Raw genomic sequence first — 10,591 nt, 5'->3', positions numbered from 1 at the left:
CTGTCTCTGTCTCTGTCTCTCTTTCTCTCTTCCCTTCTCGTTTTTCTCTTCTTCTCTTTTCTTTTCTTGTTTTTCTTTTCTCTATATTCTCCATCCTTTTCTTCCACGAAAGCATTAACCCTTTTCGCAGAGAACTCTACGCCAGGTTAGAAAAGAGTATAATTACTCTCTCGAGAAAAGGTCTTGAGTTTCTTTCTTTCTTTCTTGAGGAAATAGATCGATTCCATTCGTTTTACTTTACTTTTTCAATGATATTCTTCACGTCAACAAATATATATATATATATATGTATATATATATATATTTATTTACGAACGAGTAAATAATTAATTAGAAGCTTGGCGCGAGGAAGGATTCGATGGCGCAGCTGCGTTAGTTCACCCCTAACAGGGCTTAGTCTAATAGAAGTCCGCGGGACTCGTCTGGCAAGCAGGGGGTAGCCTCGACCCCCTCCTAATGCATGAAAGAGAGAGAGAGAAAGAGAGAGAAACACAGAGCAATAATAATTATCCTAGGAACCAATCGATATTTCGATCAACGAGTCGGCCTTTGATGCTCGTCGTCGAAAAGAATCGACGAGCATAATCGATCCCGTTAGTTTAACCGCATTATCGCGTTTCCTACGTTACAGTTAGTTGCTAATACCTTTCCACCCTTTGTCGTTAGGCTCACCGACGATGAATGACTTATCGTTCTTAATCGTAATTTTCAAACGTGGGAAAATTTAGCTCCGTTATCGATAAAGATTATTTCAAAGATTTTTCATCATTCTTCTTCTTGCAAATCATTTAAACGAGATAATACAATATTCATTAATCAAGAGGAATATTACAAAAAAAAAAAAAAAAAAAAAAAAAAATCTAAATCGATATGTTACAAACAATGTCATTTATTTCGAGTATTTACTTCATTTCTTTCTTTCTTTCTTTTTTTTTTTTTTTCGTAGAATATAATCAACTCTTTCGTTCTTTAAACCGATTCTATATTAGATACAGATATTAGATCTGGATATTAGAAACTATCGTGTATTTCGATTTCCTTTATTCTTTTTTTTTTTTTCTTGAAATACAATCAGATCGCTTCTTTTTTCTTTTTCCTTTTCAATGTCGTTTTTCGTTCTTCAAACAGGTTCGAGTTAAAAATTACGTCAGGCGTGGATCTCTCGAACTTACGAACTTTCTCAAGAAATGGAAAGAGAAGGTTTATCTCATACTTTTTTCTTTTTTTTTTTTTTTGTAGTTCGACTTCGTGGAATACGAAATATTAATGTATCTCTTTACTAAGTGTCGGACACGAAGAGCTAGGAAGAATTTCTTTATCGATTATTATCGACTAAAAGCATGCTGGAACGTGCTGGAATAAACGAATGGCGGCTATGGTATATACCTTATGTATTTATAAGATCTTTCGTCACGACGACGAAACACAAAATGCGGCGGCTACGGCAAAACGGTTATTTAATCGGCTTCTCCCGTGCCAAACGCATTACATTATCTCTTTCTCTTACTTTTTCTCTTTTTCTCTTTTTCTCTTTTTCTCTCTCTCTCTTTCTTTTTCCCTCTGACTGAAACGCTCCTATCAAAACGAGGAAAGATAATCGAAGCGTGAAGTCTCCATTTCTCGTATCATATTTCTCTCTTTATTTCTCTTTCTTTATACATATCTTGGACGATTGCCGCGTTGGGAATGAAATTAGAGCGTACGACCTTGCATTAATACAATATTTATTTAAACGTTACATAGTATTTATTTTTATCAAATCAATTTCACAGTATACAAGCGGCGACATCGTGAGTTAAAAAGAAAAAAATTACACCTCGTTAAAAGGAGCTCAAGGACGTTTTTAATCCCCTCGAAATATTATCGACGAGTCTAATATCCCCCAAACGTATCTCAAAGATATTTTTCTAACAATGAGAAAGTTGAGAAAGATTAAAAAATCGTTCGGTAGCAAGCGTCAGAGAACTTTTCTTTGGATACACCCATTGTATAATAATATTTTTCTAAATCCCATCTAAGAAGATTTCGTAAATCAAGAAAATATTGGAAAGGAAAAGGATCGACGAAAAGGGATCTAATATAAAGTGCAACGTGGATCGAGAACGTTGTGGAAAGTGGTTCTCCCGAGGGCAATACGCTCGCGATACGGACCTCTTTGGTTCGTTACAATACGAAGACTGGCCGGTCCCACAGTCCTGCCTGATTGCCGGTTAAAAGATCAGCGAAGTGTGACAGGGCCGTTTCTCCGTGGCGTTTCAGGAGAAAGAGGAGGCGGAGGGAGGGGTGAGGGAGGCGTACACGCGCTCACATTGGCGACACACTGGAAGAGAAGGAAGAGGATAAGAAAGAAGAAGAGGAGGAGAAGAAGGAGGAGAAGGAGGAGGAGGAGGAATCATGGTCTCTAATTTTTACGGTGTAACCACCTGAGCGTCTCTCTTTTCTATATATTTACAAGTACAACCAAGCTGGCCATTAAATCCGATAATTAATCACAATCGTATCTATTAACGGGCGGCCTTAATTGCTGTTATCCGCAAAGGAAAGAAGTACTTCTTCGCTAGGAAAAAAGTCGAAGGAAGAGGGAGGACTTAGTTGGACGGACCGACCCAGGATGTGACCGAAGAATGGGCCTTATGTTGTTCTCTCTCTCTCTCTCTCTCTCTCTCTCTCTCTCTCTCTCTCTGTCTGTCTGTCTCTCTCTATCTTTCCATATATATTTCTTTCTCACTCTCTTTCTCTCTTTCTCTTTTTCTTTGCTTCTTCCCCTTTCGTGCGAAACCAACGACAAAATTTCACGGTTAGAATTCAGAGCGACGACCTTTATCCTCTCGATACACGATTCCCTTCTTCGAATATATTTAGTATCTTTTGTGTTATGAAGATGATTAAAAAAGAAAAAAAAAAGGAAGAGAGAGAGAGAGAGAGAGAGAGAGAGAGAGAGAGACAGAGACAGACAGACAGAAAAAAAGGGAAGAAAAGAGAGAAAAATGTATTTATCGCCAACGTAAAACAACTAATTTCGTTAAAACGTACTTACCAAATTAGCCGGGCTCCGTTCCGTGAAAAATAAACGTGGAAATAGTCCTTAGGACGTTGACGCTAGGAAATGGCGGCATCTTCGAGGCGACTCTAACGATACTCGCGCGCACCGCACAACCACTATCGAACTCTTACATAGCTATCTACTTACTTTAGTGGTCAGCGTGGAAGAAAAGAATTAGCTAGACGGGGGCGCGTCTCATCTAGGTCACTTACACACTCTTCGTATTCCCTATCTTTCTCTCTCTCTCTCTCTCTCTCTCTCTCTCTCGTATTCTTACGAATACGTACATACGTACATACGTACATACGTACATACATACATACATAGATGGGTATAGACTAAGACACACATATGTGCTCGGGTGCGGCGCAAGGAGGCTCATTACGGGACGACGGTGGCGAGGGGACGTGCAGCAAAAGAGGCGAGCGTTAATTAAGAACAGACTCGCCACCCCCTAAGTAAGGAGCTTCGGCCGAACAACCCCTGCTTTCTTTCTTTCTTTCTTTCTCTCTCTCTCTCTCTCTCTCTTTCTCTCTTCTTCTTCTTCTTCCTCTTATTCTTTTTCTTTCTCCTTCTCGTTCTCTTTCTCCTCCTCCTCCTCCTCCTCCTCCTTCCTTTCTCCTTCTTCCAGTCTACCATTACCACCACTAGCATCTTAGTTACCCCGAGCATCCCCTTTCTCTCTACTCTTTCCTCGTATCGTCCTTCCAACCCACGAAGACTTCCCTTCCAAAGTCCAGGACGCCTTAGTCCAGAGATGGAAAATTCTCTTGGAGGTATCTAACTGGCGAGTTACTAGCGAGAGTACCCATATCAGAACGTCGAGTCTATATGGACGAAGCTCTGTAAGGAAAGGGATGATATCTTGAAAAAAAAAAAAAAAAAAAAAAATTAACCGACATCATCCAATATTCTATATCGATAGACGATGAAATTGTCAAGTTAAACGTCATCAGCGTTTTTCCTTCGATCTTTCTATCTCTACTTGTCTATAATACCATATTATATATATATATATATATATATATATATATATATATCTTTCTTTCTTTCTCTATCTTCTCTCTCCCTTTCGGCTTCGATTTTCACGGATTTCCATCGTGCTGACCCTGCAGGGTGCCGCGATTGAGACGGTTCCTTTTCACACGCTTGGACTGTAGAAATCTTTCGATGAGGATTCGGACTATCTATAGATAAGTCTGCGCTCTCTCTCTCTCTCTCTCTCTCTCTCTCTCTCTCTCTCTTATCCTTCTATCTTTCTTTCGTAGAAAAGGCGACTATGCAAATCCCGTAAGAACGGATAAAATTGACGAGACGAATCATATTCTTCAAATCTTTCGAAGATTTAATTTTCTCCTTTCCATTTTTCTTTTCTTTATTCCTTCCTCCTTCATTTCCTTTTCTCCTTGAACTTTCTCTTACGCTTTTTCTTTTTATTTTTTTTAAATTTACACGTCCTACCGATACATAAACGGATATTATTCGTTGTTTTGTTCATCATCGAAAAACCGTAGACAATATAACGTATACGTTGGGACAATGATGATCGTCCGAGATCTCATCGCCACGACACGAAGGCACACATGTCGCGAGTGTGTTACACAATGGCTCTTCCTTCTCTCTATCTCTCTCTCTCTCTCTCTCTCTCTCTCTCTCTCTTTCTCTATCGTTCTTTAGTGTGCCGAAAAAAAAAGTCACCCAACTGTTCATCCCCCCGAGCTACGGTAAGCTCCCTTTCCTATGTTAGGGGTGAGTCCCGCTCTTCGTTCGATTGTTTCCAACAGGTTTGCCAGCTTTTGTTTCAGTCTCGGTTCTCATGCACCCAGAAACTGGTCATTGCTCGAACCCCTCCCTCCCTCCCTACATCCCTCCTCCCGCCCCACCCCCCTCACAAGCGCCTTCTGAACAATGACCTTCGAGGCCGTTAGCTCGACGCGAGCAATAACGACCCGCATTAACCGGAACGCAAAGAGAAAGAGAAAGACAGAGATACAGAAAAAGAAAGAGAAAGAGAGAGAAAGAGTACCCCATGAACAAAAAGAGAATTCATTCTGCCAGGACTCGATTTAAATCGGATTGTACGTTGACGGACGTGTCCAGGCTCACGTTCTATCGAGATAATATAACCCTGATTTAAATCATGATTTAGGTTACGTTCTGTTACGCGTTCTCCCAACATCCCCCTTTATCCACTTTCGATTAGGGTAGTAACCGCGAGCGAATTTATTCGGCGTTAATCTTTAACGCGAACTTCGAAGAACGATGATCGACGATGATGGTACGCATCGGATAATATTTCGCAGTAAACATTATCGCTTTAAATTTATTCCGCGTAATATATAGAATTTTTTTCTTCTTCCTTTATCTTATCTCGTTTTACATCGTAAAAGTTACGTCGTAGAAAGAAAAAAAAAAAAGAAAAGAAAAAAAAACCGTGACGGATATCTGACAAGCGTCAAGCGTCAACAAAGAAATAATAGGGTTGATAATAATCCACGCGCTCGTTCACGGAGAAATTAATGAGCGAGAGAGAGAGAGAGAGAGAGAGAGAGAGAGAGAGAGATGGGTGTCGAGGGTTTTTCTTCGTATTAAATCGAAAATCGGTCGCGTCCCTTTTTTTTTCTTTTTCTTGTTTCTTTTTCTTCTTCTTCTTCTTCTTCTTCTTCTTATTATTATTTTTCTTTTTTTTTTTTTTTTTTTTTTTTTTACGTAATTGTTCGCCTTTCTTCGCGGTAACCTTCCAATGTTGAGAATTGTCGGTTAAGCTTCTGGACGGGCTCCATTCCTTTTTGCACTTTATTTATATGTGCATGGGAATTGACTGGAAATGACGTTAAATGCTTTCCTCGTAATCGCGATGACTTGGAACGATATTCAAGACTCGTCGTCTACGTCATCGTGCATTGCATAATGGTAAGGTAAAGGCTCGTTTAAATAAATTACGCTTCGTGTCCTACCTATGTATGTACATACGTACGTATATACGTATTCGTACTTACGTACTTACTTGCTTACTTACTTACTTACTTACTTACATATTTACGTACTTACATACGTTAGTAAGGTAAACGGCAACAAAGCAAGAACGTTTGTTCGATCCTTTTTGAAAACAAAAATAAAAAAATAAAAAAGATTAAAAAAAAAAAAGGACAGGATATTCAAGCTTTGAGATCTCGTTCGGGAGCTATTAAATAAGTCAATAGAAGAGGTCGTTTTATGAAAGCCTTTACTAACTCTCTCTCTCTCTCTCTCTCTCTCTCTCTCTCTCTCTCTCTCTCTCTCTCTCTCTCTCTCTCTAGTTTTCTGAAAATTGCTGTCAAAATCACTCTTTACAACTTTTAGAAACGATTTAAAAATCCTTTCGCCTCATCCTTCCTTTACGATCTACGATTATTCTCATTTTTATGGTCGAAATTAATTCGGGAAAGGACATTGTTGTTTATCTCTAAACTTCGCGACGATGTTACGTAAACATAAAACGCGATCATATGTATACGTATATACGTATACCTACATACGTACGAAGGCCAGAAAAGGATCGTCTGTGATAGAGTAAAGGTCGTCAAAGTGATCGCATACGTATATATATATATATATATATATATATATATATATATATCCACAATCTTATACGACATTGGTATACGTATACATAATACACGTAAGTATACATTTTCGAGGTTTGACTTAGATTAGGTAGTCGGTGGAGGGGGAAGGATACAGGGACGAGAAAATCGTAGAGCGAATCGAAAGAATCCGAACTGAGCTGCGAGAAAGACACAAACGAACGAATCCGCAAAATTAAACAAACACCTTATTGACACGCTGATCCTTCGGCACAGAGGCATCCCCTCTCTACCCTCCCCCCTTCCATCCCACCTATCCAGCCCACTTCTTTTCTTAAGAAGGGGTGAGAAGAAAGACCACCGTTGACTCCAACGAGAGGATGAGGAAAACTGTGGAAGAAGAGAAAGAGAGACAGAGAGAGAAAAATGGACAGAGAAAGAGACTTGGCAATCCGAATGAACGAACTACATCGCATACAGGGTCTTAGCAGGACTTAACGAATATTGCCGTCGATATCCAGAAGCCTCGATATCCAACAGCTCTCTTTGTCTCCTTCGCACAAGTAAGAATAAGAGAGGGAGAGAGAGAGAGAGAGAGAGACTCACGAATTTCTCTCTTCGGCAAGTCGCCAACGATTCGACGAATCCGAGCCTTATATATTTTTTTATTTTTCTTCTCTTTTCTTTTCATTTTCTTTTTTTTTCCCAATTTTTTTTTTTTTTTGTTTCGATCGTTCGTTTTTAGAATCGACGTCTTTACCACTCGCGTTCTCATTGTTGGATATTAAAATATATAGGTACCTATAGAGAGTTTTATACGTCGGATACGACGTGTGTTTGTATACGTGTATCTATGCGAGAAGAGATATGTTTGTATGTATGTATGTGTGTATGTGTTTATATATATTTTCACGTACCCACAAGTGAGTCAGATTTTAACGGCTTTTCTGCGGACGGACGCTAAGCGCTCGGATGAGAAAAGCTGAAATAGTCGTCGAATTGGATTTCTCGAAGTAGGCGTTATCGCGATGACGTACTTTGAGGCCTTTCAATACACCTTAGAAAAAGCACTCGATCGGACTTTTTCGTACAATTTCGTACAGAACGAAGAAACGGAGAAACGAACGAACGAACGAACGTTGAGATTCAGAATTTATGTTACGTCACGGAAAGCTTTCTGGGTTGTTGCACGCTGAGTTAAAGAGAATGAAAGAGAGAGAGAGAGAAAGAGAGAAAAAGAGAAGAGTCGGAGGACAGGGCAGATAAATTAGCACGAGTAATGAAGACCGAGCTTCGCGTCTGATTAAACAAACACAGGGAAGAAACGAGTTCGCTCGCTTCCACAACGGACGAACGAACTAAGGAGAAAGAGAGAGACGGAAATATAGAAACTGGTGGAAGTAGAAGAAGAATCTGCGATTCTTACTTTCGACCGAGCGAAGAGCCCCCGTTCTATTCTGCTTCTAATTAACTAAAGCGGACGTGGTCGCACATTCCAAGATATTGCTTTTGACTATTACTCTTCCACGAACTCTACTACTTTCTTTCTCTCTCTCTCTCTCTCTCTCTCTCTCTCTTTCTCTGTCTGTCTGTCTCTCTTGCTTGCTTGCTTACTTAGTTTTATTCGTGCTTCGGCACACGACGTGCCTTTTAACTTATCTCTGGAATTCTTTTTCCTCGAGAACCACCCGTTACGATTTCACGGTTAAATACATGGAAAACAAAACTCGATCCTGATTAAATTTGATTTCGTTGGCTTAACGAGAATACGTTCAAAAAGAACGAAGATTTTTCGTAGGAAAAATGATGGTAGGTGGTAGGGATTAAAAAGGGGAGGAAGAATATTTTATCATTTAATTCGAATCGATTTAATTAGCTTCGATCGTAACGATTGAGAATTCGATTGATCGATCGATCGATCGATCTATCGAGATTGATTCCATTTTAATAATATTTATTTTAATCGAACCTTTTTCACGTCGGTCTTTCTTTCTCGATAAGAAAGTTACAACGTCATCGTTAGATCTTGGGATGATCGAAGATAGATAGTAGACGATGTTGAAGCTTTACCATCGACCGAGTTTATTTATTTATAATCCCTGTTTTTTATCTTTTCTCTTATTTTTTCTTCTTTCTTTCTTTCTTTCTTTCTCTCTTCCTTTCTCTCTCTCTTTCTTTCTTTCTTTTTAACTGTCCCGTCGTCGAAGAATTAGTGATCACGGCTGCTACTTTTTCTCACAATTTCTTGAAACGATCGAAAGATAGAGATTGAGAGAGAGGCAGAAAGAGAAAGAGAGACGTACAGACAGACACAGAGAGAGAGAGAGAGAGAGAGAGAGAGAGAGAGAGAGAGAGAGAGAGAGAGAGAAGAGGATTATAAACAAGACAAGGACAGTGCTAGGTGAAAAAATAAATCGGATGGTAATAATTATTATCGAGCTACCTCGCGCTCGAGAGAGATGGAGTGATAGAGAGAGGGGGTTAGATGTGGTGGGGGAGGAGAGGAAAGAGATCAGCGGGTTCTCCGAGTTCGTTCTTCGCGAATTCAGGCTGCCAAGGCAAGGACGTTCAAGTTTAAACGAAAATAAAAATTCACCCGTCCGTACTAATTATAGAAATCCGCTCATCGAGGCGCAACACAGAGCATCGGGGCTCTTGAATTACCGGTACGCATGTACCTGGAATTATACCGGGTGTGTCGAACGTTTCTTCTCTCAAGGAGAGTCGAACAAGGTGAGAGAAAGAAAGAAGGAGAAAGAACGAGAGAGATAGAAAGAGAAAGAGAGAAAGAAAGAGAGAAAGAGAGAGAGAGAGAGAGAGAGAGAGAGAGAGATAGAGATTGAGAGGCGTTCCTTCTTGGTCGTCCCACGCCCGATAAACCGAGAGAAATTAATATCGTTTTTATCGAAGAAGCCACGAAGGTAATTAGATCCTGGCCGAGCATCTCCTTACAGCTACGCCGCCTGGCGTAATCAAGGATCGTGTTCTCGTTACTTCGTGACGCGTTATAACTCTGTTCTTTCGTCGTTGCCGAGATATTACGAGCGATGAACCGGACGCAAGCTCGCACGTATTAACTACTACAACAGACACCTACCTACTTACTTACCTCTTCTACCTGTCTCACTACCTTCTTCTACGTTCTATGACATAGAATTTTCTTTTAATAACGTTAATCAATCTTTTATAAACATGTTTAGTACATACCTACATACATACATACCTATACACATATATAAAGTATAAAAGAAATATATAGATATATAAACATTCGTAATACGTATATATACTAATATATACCTATACATATAATAAATATAATAGATATATATATATATATATATATATATATATATATATATATAATAGATTTTTATTTCATTACTTTTAAACAATGTTTATTATTATTATTATTTCAATAATATGTCTTTATGTTATAGTTGTTCGTGAAAGATGTGACATCAGCAGTGTTTTAATAAGGAAGGACCAAAGAAGGATTACGTCCATTGACGTGTCCACGTCCACGGGGTAGTGACGACATCGGTGGTGGTGGTGGTGGTCGTGGTGGCGACAACGGTGGTGACGGTGAGTTGTTTAATAGTCTCTTTTCTCGTCGTTCGATCGTTGATCGATCAACAACGTGTCCAAATCCGATTATAGACACCGGGTATAATCGTTTGACCTGCCACTACGTACGAAGTAATTACCGGTTGTGTAGTAGCTCGACACGCCTATCCGTAACTAACACCGACCGACTCGATTAGAATCCTCCTCCTATATAACGTTTGTCGCATGATCGGCCTTGCGTTTTATCGAACTGTCGTGTCCGATGGTCGAAGGTCACGCCTGTTACATCTATAGCTATCTTATGGAACCAATGCCTATACGATTTTATATTTTATCCAATACTACGTCTAAATATGTATTAGAAATTGTAAGAGAAAGGGACTGCTGTGATAGTGTTGTTGCTGGTGGGGGAGAG

At 39.6% G+C, this 10,591-nt stretch overlaps 1 long non-coding RNA gene across 1 annotated transcript in view; it reads left to right on the top strand.

Annotated features, from left to right (window-relative positions):
• Window positions 1–10,153, top strand: part of LOC122628650 — a 17,398-nt gene extending 7,245 nt beyond the window's left edge. The window contains exon 3 of the long non-coding RNA XR_006327088.1: window positions 10,050–10,153. This is a non-coding gene — a long non-coding RNA (uncharacterized LOC122628650). The remainder of the gene's footprint in view (window positions 1–10,049) is intronic.
• The last annotated feature ends 438 nt before the right edge of the window (window positions 10,154–10,591 follow it).

This window comes from Vespula pensylvanica, chromosome 4 (genome assembly GCF_014466175.1).
Source record: "Vespula pensylvanica isolate Volc-1 chromosome 4, ASM1446617v1, whole genome shotgun sequence".
In the NCBI taxonomy this organism is placed as follows: domain Eukaryota; kingdom Metazoa; phylum Arthropoda; class Insecta; order Hymenoptera; family Vespidae; genus Vespula; species Vespula pensylvanica.
Note: the sequence above shows the minus strand (reverse complement) of the source record. Positions and strands in the feature narration are given on the sequence as shown.